Raw genomic sequence first — 18,908 nt, 5'->3', positions numbered from 1 at the left:
CACACACAATGGAACTGAAACAGAAATAAACACTGAAATTAAGGCAATTAAACAAGTTCAAGACCAACCATTATCTCCTTAGCGCGCCCCCAGGAGCTCTGATCACAATATGGTGCTTACAGTGCAAGGCCTACTCTTCACGGTTCCCCTTCTTGCTTAATTTCCAGTGTTGATTTCTTGAAGAATAAGAATAGAAGGGGAAAAATAAATATGCAATTAAAATATGAAGTAAGTAGGGGATGATTATATATGTGGATATTGGAGGCAGTATCTGACAGGCAGTGGTGTAACACATTCTGAGCAAACTCCTTCCCTCCCCACACAACCCGTTCTTTGCCCTGTTGGCACTAAAACATATATAATTTGAATGCCTATTTATTTTGTGGTCATTAAGCACTTGATGAACAAATTCTGAAATGTATAAACCTTCAGAATTTTAAAATTAATCCAAATGATGGTGCTTTTATCACCGGGTCTGTCTTAGATATCAATTATCCTGGTGGCCTTACATAAGACATCATATCAGGACAGGGACACCAAGGAGAGGGTCAAAGATTGTATAGACAGGAAGAGGGTCATAGGCGGTATGAAGACAAAACAAGCATTTGCAATGCAATGCGTTTGCTCGAGTTAGAGCTATTAGCGTTTTAAACTCCTAAACTGACTTTTCTTGCCACATAAATTGAAAAGTAAAATAGTTTCACATAAGCGAGCCGATGGCCGCCATATGCGCGAAGCAGACACACAAAGGGAAACAGAAGTTTGCTTGCAGACAACCGTATCGGCAAATGTGCGATTATCCATGTAACCGGCATGTAAGAGGGCGCTGCCTACCAAATAAAAGACAAAGTAGTCCCGAAGCCATACGAAAACATAGAGTATGTTTTTTCAGTGGTTGGCAGGTGCATTCGAGGAGGGCTAAACACCGGAAAAGGCATGACATGTGCATGCCTTTCACTAATGAAATCAAGCGAATTTTAAAAGGCAAGCCCACACACCAACCAAATTAATGGGCGTGACAAGGGCATGGTTAAAAGCCCACAGAGAGATTACACCATGGCCAGAGCACTTTGGGCCGTATTTATACTCCGTTTGCGCCGAATTTGCGTCGTTTTTTTCGACGCAAATTCGACGCTAAACTAACGCCAACTAACGCCATATTTATACTATGGCGTTAGAGGCGAATAGCGCCAAAGTTCCCGGAATGTGCGTCATTTTTTAGCGTGAACCCCTTCCTTGCGTTAATGATATGCAAGGGAGGCGTTCCCGTCTAAAAAATGACTCCCAGGCCTTTACGTGGTATTTATACTCCCGGGCAAAAGAGACGCCCGGGAGTGGGCGTGGCTAAAAACGGCGCATTTGCGCCGCTTTTTAACGCCTGGGTCAGGCATGGCGTTAAGGGACAAGTGGGCTCAAAATGAGCCCAGAGTGCCCTCCCCTGCCCCCAGGGACCCCCCCTGCCACCCTTGCCCACCCCAGGAGGACACCCAAGGCTGGAGGGACCCACCCCAGGGACATTCAGGTAAGTATTTTTTTATTTTTTTTTAATAATTTTTTTTGGCATAGGGGGGCCTGATTTGTGCCCCCCTACATGCCACTATGCCCAATGACCATGCCCAGGGGACATAAGTCCCCTGGGCATGGCCATTGGGCAAGGGGGCATGACTCCTATCTTTACAATGATAGGAGTCATGTTGATGGGGGATGGGCGTCGAAAATAAATGGCGCAAGTCGGGTTACGACGATTTTTTCGACGTAACCTGACTTGCCCCATTTTAAGACGCCCATGCGCCATTTTCCCCCTACGCCGGCGCTGCCTGGTGTACGTGGTTTTTCTCGCGCACACCAGGCAGCGCCGGTCTGCTTGCGCCGGCTAACGCCATTCAATAAATACGGCGCCCGCATGGCGCTTCAGAATGGCGTTAGTCGGCGCAAAACTTTTTGACGCTAAACTGCGTTAGCGCAGTTTAGCGTCAAAAAGTATAAATATGGGCCTTTGTGCGCTCCACCTTAAAAAAGGGAATTAACACTATCACCAAAAAATGTGTTATGTTCAGGACTTGACACCCGGTCCAACAATACCGGACGTTTGGGCACTATGGTGGAATCATTCACATTATATTGCAACGATGGGGAAACCTCCCAAGAAAGAATCAAAGAGGACATAAAGAGGGTATACAGGAATCACTCTAAAGTGACAGGGTATAAGTTTGTAGCCAGTTAGGTAAAAAGCAGGGAGTAATGTATGGCAATGCCAGCAGGAATTGTTTTCTGTGTAAGGGCGTAAAGGTGTTGCTTGACAAGAGAATTTATATTTTATTTATGCTTTTAAAACTAAATAAAACATGCAAAGTATTCCAGCTCGTTAGTATAACACACAGAGCAAATACCACTAGGTTGCAACAATGCAAGGTTCTTCATTTAAGAACCATATCCAGCACACACCGAACGCGCGCACGCACATACACATACACACACAGACACGCCCACACAACACCCATCGAACGTGCGCGCGCACACACCATCTTATATTATTGTTGTTACAGGGCCCAATATAGTATGATTTCAGTTGAATAACCCCGTTATCCACTTTGGACACTTGACTCTCCAGCAGCAGCGAGAGCAAGCGGTCAAGACGCTGCTTGCTTTTAAATCTAATTTGTCAAATGTTATTTCTTGCACCAGGATACTGGTGTTATGCAAAGTGTAACGTATCTTGTTACCTGGTGTCTTTGGCTGATCTGAGTTTGTCAAGGATAGGTTTGCATTTAACATGTATAAGGCCATGCCATTTTCTTCGTGGGACTAGCCTCTTATGATGGGTTTCTCGTTATTTTTCTTAAACCACAGCTCTTTTTGAGCCCCATCCTTATTTTTGACCACTTTAAATACTGATGGAGAAGTGACTTACAGCTGATGATGTGAGAGTAAAGCGAATTCCTAACCCACGCCTGAGGTTGGTGAATAAAATAAAAGTGAAGTACAGAAGAGAAAGAGGCACACAGGTGCGGGAGTGGAGGCAGTGGGGTAGCATATGGCTGTAAGTCCAGAGTAGTACTGCAGCACAAAGGAAGTTTGGTGAGGTAAGCAGAGCGGTAGGAATTTAAGCGTTTGCATGGATACACAGAGACAGTGACGCAATAGGATCTGGTCCTCGAGGAAGCGAATGAGGAGAACACAGTCAGGGAGGCACACAAGGGTCAAAGTTCACTGCCAAGGTGGAGCAGTGGTCACAATCTTGAAAGACCATGGGGGCTGGAAGAAGTGAATAGGGGCACGGGGGTTGGAACATGCTGGGCCTACAGGGTTCGTGGTCAGGATAGGAGGAGGACGTTTGTGATTATAGCTGGCATATGTTACCCTTGAAGTGCCCTACTGTATGCTGCAGTGTCGATTTTAAATTGCAGCACAGTCATATCTCTTTGCCAGAAAAAATATAAGCCTTTTAGACCATGACAGCCTCAGACTCTGTGGTATATGGGGCACATAATGAGTGCTTAACCAACTGAGCTTTATAAAAACATGGATGCAAGAGTTCAATGCCTACATTGAAGTAGGTGTGGAGGAATTAAGGTCGGATTCGCGGTAAGAGAATCTTCTTTTTATTAGATTGCCAGTACGGTAAAAAGGGAACAGGTCTGCTTCCTCGATGCGTCCAGGCTCAACTGACTCAGGAGGATTCCAGCATCAGGGACGCTAGAATCCTTATGTGTCACCGGCCTCCACATTCTATTAGCAAACACACAACACATCCCCTTCCGTAAATTTAAATAAATAACTTGGAACAATAAATTAAAATAGCAACACACAAAACAAACATATAGTGATAAAACATAAGAAGAGGAAATTCCCATTAAAATCATCCGGAGTCCGTGTAGGAGGCAGAAATATGCCCTAACACATAATCCTTCAACCAACCTGGATGGGTTACTTTCCTCTTCTCCTTAGTTCTCACATCTCCATCAAAATCATCATCACTACCATTACACACTACATCATTGTCCTTGGAAAGATGATGAGTCGCAGGAAAAGAGCAACCACCTTCCGAAATTCCAGAAGGTGAAGAGGTGTCTAAGCAACCACCCTCCGAAACTTCAGAAGGTGAAGAGGTGTCTATTAACTCATCTTCTAACCAGTCAGACCTTCCTTCCTCATTCCTAAGACCCATACCATCTTGCCCAATACAATGCTTATTATTGAATAAAGCGATACGTTTAAGATTCCAGACCCGACCATCACTCAATCTAACCGCATTATGCAACACTTCCCTCACTTGTTCATGTTCAAAATATTGGCTCTCATTCTTTCTTACTTTAAAAGGCTTCCTAATACGTACCCAATCACCCACAACAATTTTGACAGGTTTCACATGATGAGAGTGGTCATAGTACACCTTCTTTTTTTCTTGCGATTTGTCCAAATTATTTCTCACAAATTCCAATGACCAATTCTCCACACCGGCACCAAACAACCACGCAGGATTATGCTTACCCCTGGGTTTTCTACCTCTCCTAATGACGAAGGGACTCAAACCTGTTGTTGGATTCTCAGTAATCCTGTAAACCCACATCGCTTTGAACACAGCTGTGCGCCAATCACAATTATTCATAGAGCTTTGAATAACACTCTTAATGACCCTATTGAATCTCTCAACAGTACCATTTCCACTGGGGTTGTACAAAGACGTAGTTTTGTGTTTGATGCCCAGCTTTTCAAAATACATCTTAGCAGTACTAGAAACAAATTGCACACCGTTATCACTCAACAATTTCGTAGGAATTCCCTCCGACAGAAACACCTTGTCCATAAATTCCAACACAGAAACTGTGTCTACCCTCTCTACTATACCAATTTCTGGCCACTTAGAAAATAGGTCAATAAGGACTACCACATACTCTTGCTCATCCCCAACAGGACCAAACAAATCAACAGCAACACATTCCCATGGTTGCTTTGGTAATAATTTTTGATCCATAGGAGGTTTTAAAGTACACAAGGTTTTGTCTGCTGAAGAACACACTTCACAGGACCGTACAAACCTTTCAACTGCTTTATCCACTCCAGGCCACGAAAACAAATCTTTAACCACTGATTTAGTGCGAACAACACCAAAATGACCTTCATGGCACAGATCCAAAACAATATTTCTCATACCATGTGGTGGAATTACTTTATTCCCTCTCAGTATGAAGCTGCTCTCAACAGAAAGTTCATGTCTAACTTCCCAGAAGTGTCTACTTTGCTCCACAAGTATATCTTTCTTAGGCCAACCTTCCAGGACAAACTTCCGCACCATTTGCAAATCTAAATCTTCTTCCATTTCCTTACACCACAAGTCCTTATCAAGAGAGGAATTCCCAGTATCATGTATCAGAGCAACTCCATAGTCTTCCCAAGGATCATCCACACAACCTTCTAAAGGGCACGGAAGCCTGGATAAACAATCTGCCATCAGATTTTTTTTTCCAGGAACATACACAATTCGGTATATAAAATCCTTCATACGCATAGACAATCTTAAGATTCTTGCAGAAGCCAGTACACTACCTTCTGATGTGAGGAGCTTAATCAGAGGTTTATGATCACACTGGATAGTGATGTTCTTACCCCAAATAAATGTACGAAAATGTTCTAAAGCCCAAGCACATGCTAACGCCTCCTTTTCAATAACTGAGTACTTCTCCTCTGAAGGCGAAAGTGATCTAGATGCGAATAAAATTATCCTCTCCCTTCCATCCTTCCCTTTCTGGGACAGTACAGCACCTAGACCTTTATTGCTAGCATCCGTAGTCACCACAGTATCCAAGTCAGGATCAAAACTCTCTAAATTCATTACTTTGCTCAAATTATCCTTAACACTCATAAATTCCCTTTCGCATACATCACTCCATATAAAATGAGTATTCTTTTTAAGCAGTAGTCTTAAATTATAAACCTTTCCTGCAAAATTTGGGATAAATTTCACACAAAATTCAGCCATTCCCAAAAACGATCTTACATCTTCCTTTGAAGTTGGAGTTGCTGCATTAACAATGGCACTAACCAAGGATGCTTTCGGTTTCACTCCCTCACCACTGATTTCATGCCCCAAATATTCTACACTTCTCCTGGCAAACTTGCATTTGCTCAATTCGACAGTCAAGCCCCTACTTCCCAACACCCCTAAAACATGTTCCAATCGCTCATCATGCATTTTCCGATCACGCCCAAACACCAAAATGTCGTCCTGGAAACACATAACTCCCAAAGATTTTCCAAATAACTTATACATAAGTCTTTGAAAAACTGCAGCTGCATACGCTAGTCCAAATGGCATCCTTTTGTACTGGTAACAACCGAAAGGTGTGATGAAAGCCGTCAACTTCCTTGATTCAGTTCTTAAGGGAATCTGATGATAGGCCGCTGATAAGTCAATTGTGGAAAATCAACTTGCACCTTTAAGATTTGAAACCATTTAATTGATTTTAGGTAATGGAAAGCGGTCGACGACAATATTGTCATTTAAATATCTTAAATCGACGCATAAGCGAATTTTCCCATTGCTGCGTCGAGCAATAACCACTGGTGATAACCATTCTGCACTTTCTATAGGTTCAATCACATCCATCCCTACCAGCTTTTCCAGTTCTTTTGGAACTTCATCTCTTATCATCAAGGGTACTGGTCTCACCTTATAGATTTTTGGTACAGCGTTCATTTTTAATACAATTTTATGCTCAAAACCAACCAATTTTCCTAAAAGTTTTCCAAAGACCCTGGGAAATTTTCTCTCCATCTCCGTAGCCAGGGTATGCCCATCACTTACTATCAACACTTTTCCCTTGCTGTTAGGATCTAAGATCATGTGAAGCTGTCCTTGATCCTTCCATCCAAGAACCGATGGCCCCCTTTTATGATACATACAATTTTCCTCTGGCACACCTGTTTTTAAAAGAGAATATTAACCATCTAAAACCAACGAGATCAACTTTGTCTCCTGTGTAGCTTTCAGGTCGCACATCAGGTTGCAAAAGTTTTCCACCTAATCTATTTGCGAATGTCTTATTCCATATTTCCTCATTCACTATAGTGAAAGGTGAGCCAGAATCTGCATACATAGTGATTGGAATGCCACCTATTTCCTTATCACACATTGGTTTCCCTTTTGTCTCAGCGTCTGTTATGTTCAAAATAAAGTTTCCATCTACAGTATCTTCTTTAGATTCCAAGTCATCATATTCTTGGTGTTCAACTCCTACGTGAGCATTGCCATTTAATATGCATTTAACCATTTTCTTTTTATTCCTACATACTTTCGCAAAATGTCCCACAATGCCACATATACTACATTTCAATTTCAAAGCTGGGCATGATTTAGCATGCGCTAAATGTTCCTTGCTGTCACATCTGTAACATCTTTTTTCACCGTCGTTACTTTGTGGTGTTTTCTGTTCCTTCAGTGTTCTACGATTATTTATCTTGCAGATGTTGTCAAAGCTCCTCTCAGTCGATTTTAATTCTGAAACACACCGTTTAGAAATCTCCGCTTTCCTTACAATAGCCACAATTTCCTCCAATGAGGAGTCACCATTAATCCATAATCTCTCTTGAATGGATTGATTGTTGTTGTGCATGACCACTTGATCCCTTATCAAATCATCTTGTATTGAACCAAACCTACAATCAAGGGCCAATTTCTTTAAGTCTGCCACATAGTCATCAACAGATTCACCCTTCTTCTGTTTCCTTTGAAAAAATAATTCCAATGCAAACTTTGGGTGCAAAGTATTTATCCAGGTCTTGCATTGCAACACCAAAAACACAAACATCTCCACTTATGGGGCTCTTCTGCATTTTGTTGTACGTTTTCAAACCCTTTAGGTCCCAATGAATGTAGTAAGAGTCTTTTCTTTTGTTCTGCAGGCATTCTGTTATCAAGATCAATAGCCCCTAAATAGTTCAGGAAATAATCTTTCCATTCTGTCCACTTTACAGGTGGGTTATTCCCAGCAGCCCAAAATGCTTGTGGCGGAACAATCGTGAAATTAGGCTGCGCCATGTCACCCACACTTAGCTATGCAGATTCAAAAATACTGTTACTAGTTTGAGGATCTTCCTTGACCTGTTCCCTTGTTTGATAAAATATATATATATATATATATATATAAATTATTAATTCTGTTGTTTTTGTAGTATACTTTATTTCTGTTGAGCAAAAGATTGTCAGTAATGCTCGTTGCTTAGGGGTGTCCTGAACACCATAACCACCACAACCAGCCGCCAAATAACGTTGCACGCAAAGCGTGTAAAATATGTAAATTGTGCAGAGCGACGCTTGTTATTTATGAGACACTCTGCTTGACGCTCTATATGAGGCTATAAAGGTACGCGTAGTTTCCCGTTCCTACGGAAACGCGATACCTTGAGCGTCTCCGTTGCCAAGGAGACAACGCGCAACTTGAAATTGCACTCGAGCGTATTGACGCGTCTCCGTTGCCTAGGAGACGACGCTCGAGTGGAAATGCGCACCAGCAGGTCGATTAACGGTCCGTGCACGCGCGCGCTGACGCCTAGCACGACCTCAACAATCAAAATGCCCGGACCTCAACAATAAAAATGAATATGGCAAAAATAACCTGAGTGACGCCGCTCCAATAGTGGTGCTGATCCTGGACTTGAATGAAAATCAAAATGAGGATCCCAACGAAAACTGGAAGCTGAAGCAACGCAGCCAGTGCTTCCACCACCCTCGTCGCCAGATTGAAGTAGGTGTGGAGGAATCAAGGTCGGAGTCGCAGTAAGAGAATCTTCTTTTTTTAGATTGCCAGTACGGTAAAAAGGGAGCAGGTCCGCTTCCTCGATGTGTCCAGGCTCAACTGACTCAGGAGGATTCCAGCATCAGGGACGCTAGAATCCTTATGAGTCACGGCCTCCACATTCTATTAGCAAACACACAACACACATGTAACAAATAGTGGACATAGAAAAAACATAAAAAGACTAGGTAGAATGCTGCTATTAAAACATTCCGCACTGCAAAATAAACCTACCCCTTTTAAAAGTGGTGGGACAATTTGCTGGACAAAAAGTGAATACTACTGAGTGAAGCATAGTGTATTTGTATGAACAGGATCATTATTTTTTATATTTAAACAGCGTTAATGCAAATTATTTTTGGTTTGTGAATTGCAATATCTGAATGAACTATCTTTGGTCCAATTCCAAGCCGTGCCACTAAATAGCCTCACATAGGCACACAGCCCCAGTACACAGGCATCCAGCCCCAGTATTTACTGAGAAAATGAGGTGCATTTGGAAGTCAAAGTTAAACACCCTACTCTGTTACCTATAATATTGTAGAAGTAGTTTAATGCTTACTTTGGAATTTTCATTCCATAAAATATACAAAATCCAACACTGCAACTTAAAAACAATGGACAAGCATATATTAATAAAATCTGACAACAACTATGCAGTCATATTAAATGTAATAGCAAGAAATGAGCTATCATCTGTACGTTGTGTCAACAAATATATGCTATATATGGTGCTAATGCAATTACGATAGCTCATACTGAGAGATTGTTCAGGTTTCCCATGGAAAATGGACCGTGGGAGCCACTCGACCAGCTTGGTGTGTACTCAAAGTGCTAATGCAGATAGTATGATTAGAATTAATCAGAAATCTTAAAATCAGTAAAAATAAAGTTTAAAAAGGAGCATACCTAATGCTGTCAGCTAAAACCTACATAAGCAGGCATCTTTCACAGGATATATAACGTGTTTTCCAGACAGATCATCATGATTTAACATTTTTGGTCTTTTGCTTTCCCCAGGATCCCTATTGCAAATAAATGTTTGCCTAAGGTAGCCATGGTGTATCTCCCATCAAGATCCCTAGAACATCTTACTTAGCATCTGTCTCCTAACTGGTTACACAGTGGGCAAATTCATTTATTTCTGGGCTTCGTGTAGGTGTGACAGAAGAACAAAACATGGCTTATATTTTCTTTAAACGACTGGCCACACATTGGGCAGATGTCGATAGGGACTAGACTCTTGCTAGTGTTCCATATAGTCAAAAATGACCCTATTTCCAGTGTGTCACACCCAAACTTTAAGTACAAGGATTTTGCCAACTGCTGTTGAGGCAAGTCTAAAAAGGCTTCGTATTGGGGGCTATCCTTGATGAGCAGGAACTGGTCTGTCAGTCTCGCTAGGCTATGGTTTTGGTGAAGGCTAGTTAGAATAAGCTCCCAGTAAAGATATTTCAACTGCTTCTTTAAAGCTGTGTTTAGGGAGCTTCGATCAGGCCAAAAGATTTGTAGTCCAAGCCTTGTGAACCAGGAATGGACATGTTTGAACCACAGAAAAGCGAGGTCTTTGTCAAGCACTAACAGTTTTTCCTCTGCATTCCGGTATGAGCTCCTCGGTGGTTCAAATCCTCACCCAGTATAGAAGAGATATCAACCGGGAAATGTGTCCCACCGTTTTAAGTGCAACATCAAAGAACATAGGAACCGCTGGTGCGTTCTTGGGGGGGTGAAGGAGTAAACAAATTAACGTGTTCTCTCTTAGGGTGAGTGGATCGATGTTTGCATGTCCCCAGATTTCAGCCCTATATAAGACCGCTGGTTGGGCCTTTAGTTTGAATGTCTCTATGGCAGGCAGTAGGGCTCTTGATATTGTTCCCTGGTATTTTTTGTAGATAATCGAGGTTTGGTGTTGGAGCACTAAATTCTGCTTCTGGATGTGGGGAGACCACAAGGCCCTGCTATCCAGCATTATGTCCAGATATTCAAATATACAGACTCACTCCAATTTCTCATTTCCCAGGGACAGAGCATTCCTAAAGACTTATGAGACCTAACTACTATACATTTTATTTTTGTTGCATTAATCTCCAGACCCCTAGATATCCAAAATGTATTAATATTCTCCAGCAATTGCTGCAATTCCATGAGAGGCTGGTAGAGTAAAAGGGTGTTGTCTGCAGATAAAAAAGCCGGGACACTAACCCCTTCTAACCTGGGAGCATCTATATTGCCTTGACGAAGGGCCTCTATAGCATTGTTTATGAAGAGGGAAAAAAGAGTAGGGGCCAGCACACCCCTCTCACACCCCTCTATGTATTGGGATTTAGTCAGATAATTGTCCCTGAGGACCCCAGTGCACTTGGGCATAGGTATCTTTGTGTATCCTTAATAGATGTCCGAGAAGGCCATTAGGGACCACCAGGCTCTTTAACGAAGCCCATAGCAATCCCTTAAGGACAAGGTCAAAGGCTGCTTTGAAAATATTGTAAAAAAACAATTTTACCCTCTTTAAAAGGCACTAAGCCCACCTGTTTTGTGTGTCTGCAAAATGAGTTACTCACTTTTCCGCTTAAGGTAAACTGCTCCCACTTCTTTCTAGTCATGTGCGTGCTTCCTCTGGTGGTCCAGACCTCCATTCTGAGCAGCCTGGTAATGCGCCTTCTGCCTTCTCAAAGGAATATATTGCATTCAAATGGCTGTAGCCAAACTTGTATTATCCGTTTCAAGATGGGCCTCTCCTGATGAAGCACTTGACTCTTTACATTTGGCTTCCTATCCCCAAAATAATTTTGTTCACAAGACAATTTGTCTTACTGGACCTTTGTTCCTGCGGCAGGCAATTCATGTACATGCCAAGAGACTTGTTGCACTTGGCTGACACCAATTTACACTCCCAACCCAAATTCAGAAGATCGCGCCCAGGAAGCGGAGCTTTTTTCGTTCAAGGTGTCTGCCTCTTAAGCAGCCTCATCTAGTATCTCCGGTCTAGAAATGATCTTCATTCACTCAGGAAGGTTCCTGAGGCTTGGACTACACCTGCTAACTTTGCGTGCACAAGCTCTGTGTATTCACCTGTGGCTACCAGCACAATGACGCCTTTTCAGGTATCAGTTGCATAACGTTCAAATCAATATACAGGAAATGGTGAACGTTAAAACCAAGTCACGTTTATTGGATTCACACCCCAGCCAGTCTTCCTTGCCTCATTCGCCTCTCTCTTCACAACCGTCTCCCTTGTTCCATTCCAGAATCCTGGAAGCCTTAAGCTCGTGACATTCATCTGGTGATATGTCGCACGCATGTTCACAAGGATATCACAGGTTGCGCTTTACAAGTTTCAAAATAAATAAACAAATAAATCATAAGGTCATTATTTTAGGAGTTTCGTCTTTCATTCCCTTTTTATCAGAACCTTAGGTTCCTTTCTTGCATTTTGACATTAATCTAAACTTAAAGTAATTCATGGTCATGTTACATGGCTTTGAGGAGACCAGAGTTAAGCACTTTCTAAAAACAGGACATAATGTCATGTTCTCTATTTCCCTCTTCAGTATGACCTCTCTCTCTTCTTCCTTTTCCCTCCTTCTTCTTTTCATCACCAGCGCCTTGAAGCAGCTGCAAGCAGACATACAACACTAGACAAAGCATCACAATGATTTAACATTATTTTCTCTCCTTTCCTCACCAGTACCACAGCTTTCCAACCAATCCTGCCTTCTTTCCACCTACAGCTCTCTGGTAAGGATTAAGGAGGTGTTAAGCATGATACAAAAAAAGTGACATGACATTATGCTCCCCCCACGTTCCCCTGGCCTTGTTCCTTCTTTTTTTAACTTTCTGCTCCTCACTTAGCAGTTTAATCTAATGTATTTAATAACATTCACTTTTTAAACATCTAACACACACAACAACAACAAACCAAAGGTACCTCATTGGCAAAAAGACCCTCCCAGTAAAAGTCTTAGTCGCACCTCCAAGTTCATCACAAAGCCCGCAAGTGATGGGACCAGTCCCCCCTGTGACCCACATCACCCTCATGCCAACAGACCTTCACATGGCCTGCAAATGACCCTCATACAGCTCCCTCATTCAAAAATAGTCAATTGATGAAAGATTATTTTTGACATGAAGAGTTCAGAACCTCGTGATCTTCACCTGGAGCCCAGTTCTTGCAGTTTTAAGGCTGGAGGAGTACAATCTAGCACCAGCCAAGGGTCCAGGACTCGCTCTAGCAGAGGCCAGCATCCGCATCAAGGCAGGTCCAGTTGGTGCTGGGCAGTTGCTTAGCAATTTAATCTAGCCTATTGCATGACATCCACTTTATAAACAAATAACATACACAATAACAAGAAATCAAAGGACCCCATTTGGAAAAAGAGACCCTCCCAGTTAATGTCCCAGCCACACCCCGGAGTCCATAACAAAGTCCATAAATGACAGGATGAGATCCCCCACTGATCCACGTCACCCAGACATGCATCTCAGTAGACCTTTACATGGCCTGCAAGTGACCCTCATACAGCTCTCCCATTCAAAAATAAACAGGTAATTGACCAAAGATTGTTTTTTAAATGAATAGTTCAGAACCTCTGGTCCAACACCTGGAGTACAGTTCATGCAGTTTTATGGCTGGTGGAGTACATTCTAACACAAGACAAAGGTCCAGGACCTGTGGGTACCTCTTGTGTGGTAGGACTCGCTCTAGCAGAGACCAGCATCAGTGTCTAGGCAGGTCCAGTTGGTGCTAGTCAGGTGGGAAGTTACAGGAAAAGACCTCTGGAAGTTTGATGTGTCCCTTAGGTTTACACATGAGCTCATTCAACTGACCCTTGGAGGCCCTTCTGGCATCCTGGAATCAAGACAAGCAGGTCTAGTTTTCCTTCAGGCCTCAGACAGCAGTGAACGGGCAGGCAGAGGGAGAGAGACAGACAGAGAGAGACACAGACAGACAAAATGGAGGAAGTTTATATTAAATTGAGATATGTTTCCGGTATCATGACAGTCTGAATGATTAGTACAAATAAGTTCCATTTTCAGAAACATCTCAGAAAATATTTTTATTGCAGTTTAGTGTAGCGAACAGCTTTCCTTCAAATCTTTATGGTGAAGAGCTTTTTCAACATTATTAAAAAAAGCAATTGCTTGCCATAATAAACATTATCAAACACTTGTTGTGATAAGGATTTTCGAATTCTACAAGTCTTTAAAAAGTCCTTTAGTTGAATATAGTCATGATGAATTCCTGACCTCTATTTCATCAATACTGGGGCTGCAGGGTCATAACTGGAGGATAATTTAGAGCACCGGAGATTGATGGAGCACTCATATTGGCTATCATCTCGGTAGTGACAGGCTATGAAAGTCTGCCTTTACCTATTTATACTTACCTTCACGTTATTTTGATATACAATACTCTGATCATTATATTTTTGCAGTATTTGAACCTGCATATTATGGTGATAACCCATCAGAAATGTATATCATTTTTAGGTTATAACCTTTCACAACAGTGTACAAATCGATCGATCAAAGATGTTTAGATTAGCTATGGGAATATTGTAAGATTTCGCTCCACTACAACTTTTAACATGATGTTAAGAAAAGGAATGACTTATAGATGGATCCCTGAAGGGAATATTTCTGTATTTAATTTATCATTTTCTTCAGCACCAACATGCTTTTGTGTTGGCAACTTGAGTGTGCTATACACATAATGGAGAAAATAAATTGTAGGTATAACAGAATAGTTGTCGGCTTCATGTGACTTTACTTAGGGCAGGTATATTCACTGGGCCAGCAGGAACGTGTAAAAATAGTTGGATATCTTTTTGGGGGATAAGGGCTTTTGTTAGCATTAGTGAGTGTGGAGTAACCCTTTGATGAACAGAAGGTAGAGTTGATGTTGGCCATTGCATGAATCAGGCCATCGGATAATTGTTCTGTCTATCGGCATTTCAACTCTCAGTCGTGTGACTGAACAGCTTATGAGCTTTTGGTGCTTTGGGAAGATCTCTGAGGGTGCAATCAGCATTATGTTATCTGATTGTGAAACTGCCTTATGTCCAGTGCTCAATTTATATGCAAATAATTCTCACTTCCAAAGGTTTTGCTCAGAAACTTGCGTCTGGCACTATTGAATGTTTAAGTGCAGAACACCAATGCTGTGTAGTGTTGATTACACCTCATGCCTCTTTAAACCACGACCTGTAACACCCTGCCTCCTCATCTCACTCATGCAGATGCTTTTTTCACACCTGCTTCTTTGTTACTGTTTTTCTGTTTTTCTGTCTTTCTCATCCTCCTTCTTTCCCCATTTTGTGTTTTTCTCTTTCTTCCTCTGCGTCAAAGTCTGTCGGGGAAAATAAAATGCCAGTACCCAAAAATGAATGCCGGTGGGCTCCACCTGCAACAATTGGCTCAAATTATTCACTAAGGGCCTGATTACAACTTTGGTGAATGGGATACTTCGTCACACATGTGACGGATATCCCGTCCTCTGTATTACAAGTTCAAGTATATCCTATGGAACTTGTAAAACGGCAGAAAGGATATCCGTAACGTTTGTGACGAAGTATCCCATCCGCCAAGGTCGTAATCAGGCCCTAAGTATATCCTAGAGGCATTTCATTCATTGTAAAGGAGCAGTACTGTCAAATCAATGCCATCTTTGTGAATGCTACAACACAGCTTATTGTTCTCAAAATATGCAGCTTCTGAAATACATTATACAGTTTATGAAAATTAACTGCTAGTTACCGACGATGTTTTTTAACTGACAACATTATTAAGGAGCACTGGGAAGCGAATAATGTTCTATCATATCAAAAGAACCTAAGATTCTTAAAGCCAGCCATTGGTATTAATGGAAGACAGAATCACTGCGCACTCTTCTTCCAAAATGTAAAATTACAACTTGCTTTAAATTTGGCCTTTTGAATACCATAGTGGATGTTTTTCCTCAAATGCATCATAAATCAGATAATAAGGAGAACGATGGTGTTACAATAACATGCTTTTATTTGACCATGACTAAGCGCTCTGCTGCTTTTACCTGCATTTGCGCTATAGAAATGCCATAGATATACGTACATTTCCAAAAAAAGATAGCTAACAATAATAACAGTATTAAAAATCATAATAACCATATTTAAAAAAAACTTATGTTGTCCAGCGCAACATCGGATTTTGAAAAAAAGTCAGATGTCGAAGATTGTGTTCACTTGATTTTCAGTAAGAGTAAAGTAAGTATCCAAAGGATTATTACTCCTCTCCAGAACCTTTGGTCAGTGGCATGCCACCTGCATTGCTTTTGTTAGAGTTAACTCATTTTCAAGGATTGGTAGCTATTTTATACTGTTGAATGTGTTAACAAGGATGGACAACTGAATTCCTATGTAGACATTACCTACTGCAATCCAATTATCTAGCGCCATTGTGAATGAGACATTGATTCCATGCACGTAACTTTAGTTAACATATCTGATCACGATTTAATTATTTAGATTCATCTTTTAATTTTTTTAATGGTCAGTTGAATATTAACTTGCAGCTGTCGACTAGTTAGTGACTTCGGTTTTATGGTCTGATAGAATGAACAAATCTATGTGTTGAGCAAAATCTTTAATACTGCTGTTCCATACTTGAAAACAACCATATTGCTTTTCTCTGCCATTAGCTGAATTTCCTTGGCATAATATTTGGCGTTTGGCTACAACAATGTCATCGTTATTCAGCCATTAGGTCCACATCTAGTTATAATGCCAGCTTTGCCTTCCATCTCATTGGCCGAGTACTAATAGTTAATAAACATTTTTTATGTGCCTGTTCTCTTTAATCCATGTTTGTGATTTACTGTTGAGGTGCAGCTTAATAATTGGTAGTCACTTGATGTTTGGAAGACATTTCTATGAGTGCACTCATGATTGTGAAATTGTCCTCAAATTTGGATAACCAGTAGTAATATATTTCATGTGAAGAGTAAAATCCTCTTCTGATCTTGCCTGTCTGCTAGCTCAAAGGCAAGACCTAGCCACATTTTTGGATACATTTCTTTAGTCACATTTCTTTTAATTACTGTTTGCCAGAGTAATGTATGCAAAATGTTAACATGATTCTTACTTTGATTTTTCCTACTGTTACTGCGTGCCATATAGTGTATATAGTGTAAATATTATGTAGTTAGCTGCTGGAAAAGACTGTGCCCATCCAGCTCTGAGACCATCCTGAAACTCTTGGCCAGACGGGTGGCCATCTTCGGATATTATTTGTTGGACTCTACCAACAGACATTCATAGATGGCCGCCTACGCACCACATGTAATTGAAAGATAGCCAGCATTGTCGGGCTTCTTTGAATGTTTGATTCTTATCCTTTAGTAAAATCCATTCTAAGACAACAAGTACTGACAAAAGCTATATCTTGTTCCCAACCAGAAACTTATTCGCTTTGCTAGTGCTTGTTTGTAAATTTGGAAACCATTGTGTCATATTTGCTCAACAGTTTTCTTTTGTGGCAGAAAAGCAACTCATAACAACTAAAATGTGATTAGCCGTAGTTGAACTTTGACTATGTCAGCACCGTTCATAGTATTGAAGTTTGTACTCACTGGTAGAACTTGTTCTTGCAGACCTTTTCCAGTGTAATGTTTATTAAAAAACACGTTATACAGGACATTTCCAAATATTTTCATAGGATTATATTAATTTAATGGAAACATAATTCAGCAAATGTATACACCTCTCTCTAGTTCTGTGCACATTTAGCAAATGGACTATACTACTTGATAGTAATGGTTAAAGTACAGTTACATCTGGGGCAAAGAGTTTGACCACACAAATATTTGTTATTTGATGAAACCATGAAGGTTCCTCCTAGCTCCCTCCCCCATCCCCTGAGGCATCCAAAACTTTTCCAACCAGCAGAAGAAGTGAGTGACACCGATCAGTTAGCAGAGTAATCTGCCTATCTGCTTGAAGGACTTGTGTGTGTGTGCGGCAACAACTGAGTTCTTGGGTTATTACACCTGTCAAATCGGGTGTACAAATAAGGTAATAGGATCCTTGTGGTAATGTGGTCACAAGGAATGGGAACCTAAGATCCTACAACAATAAACCTCACAGAGGTGCTGTCCAAAATAATATCAAACCTAACCACCAATCTGGTCCAGATGTCCACCTTAGCTAACTGTTACCTATATTAGTGGGTATGGGAACGAGAGCTACCTTGTGGATGGCATCAACTGACTTTGTAGTGGCTTGATTTAGACATATCCTGAAACAGATCGCCACAATGGATCCATCATTAAGGCAATAAACAAAGGTACATTTAGAAAAGGCAGAGTGTGGGAAATCAAAACATATCAAGGGAATAGCTGTGATAATTAGGGCCTCATTTACGAGTAAGTGGCGCGGCGTGGCATGGCGCTGCGCCAAATTTGGCAGCACCGCACTGCTTCTCTTCAGAAACAAAGGGGTTCACCATATTTACAAAAATACAGCGCACCCCTGTGTTTCCCCAGCATCGGTGCTACATTTAGCTGCCTAGTGCCAACGCAGGCATGCTTGCACCATAGTGCAAGGGTGCCTGCGTTGCAGGGAATGATTGTTCCTGGACATAAACAATCAATAATGGTGATTTGCTAGTTCTATGTGTCCTGCTTTAACACATTGCAAATGTGACTAGATATAAACAAACACTAAATGCATCTTTATTGCTCAGTCACCTTATGAAGTAAATCATGTATGTTTTTCGGCAGTGCTACAGCACCTCAACACCCCTAGTCAGCCTGGGCTCCTCTGCGAGGACAAAGGCAGACACTCTTATTGTCCAGGTCAGGCAGCCAGGAGCTAAACATGCAGTAAATGCACAGGCACCTGGCTGCCTGAGCTGAACTTTGCCAGGCTAAAGGATTTCACAGCTAATCATAGGGGCTTCTTTGACTTGCACAGGGTTCAGTATTGGGAGCAGGCTCAAAGGGATACCGTATCCCTTATTATCATGGAGACAAAGCTACCTAAATGATGTCCCTACTGTATTAACGGTATGTGCCCTCTGTGGAGCAGATCAATATGGGGGACGTTTGCATTGAGTGTGCACATTTTACACTCTCCACTT

At 41.5% G+C, this 18,908-nt stretch overlaps 1 protein-coding gene across 1 annotated transcript in view; it reads left to right on the top strand.

Moving 5' to 3' along the window:
* The window catches only part of VWA5B1 (von Willebrand factor A domain containing 5B1), a 917,148-nt gene that overhangs the window by 711,827 nt on the left and 186,413 nt on the right, over window positions 1-18,908 (top strand). The gene's annotated exons all lie outside the window — the stretch shown is intronic.

The sequence above is a fragment of the Pleurodeles waltl genome, chromosome 6, assembly GCF_031143425.1.
Source record: "Pleurodeles waltl isolate 20211129_DDA chromosome 6, aPleWal1.hap1.20221129, whole genome shotgun sequence".
Classification (NCBI taxonomy): domain Eukaryota; kingdom Metazoa; phylum Chordata; class Amphibia; order Caudata; family Salamandridae; genus Pleurodeles; species Pleurodeles waltl.
Note: the sequence above shows the minus strand (reverse complement) of the source record. Positions and strands in the feature narration are given on the sequence as shown.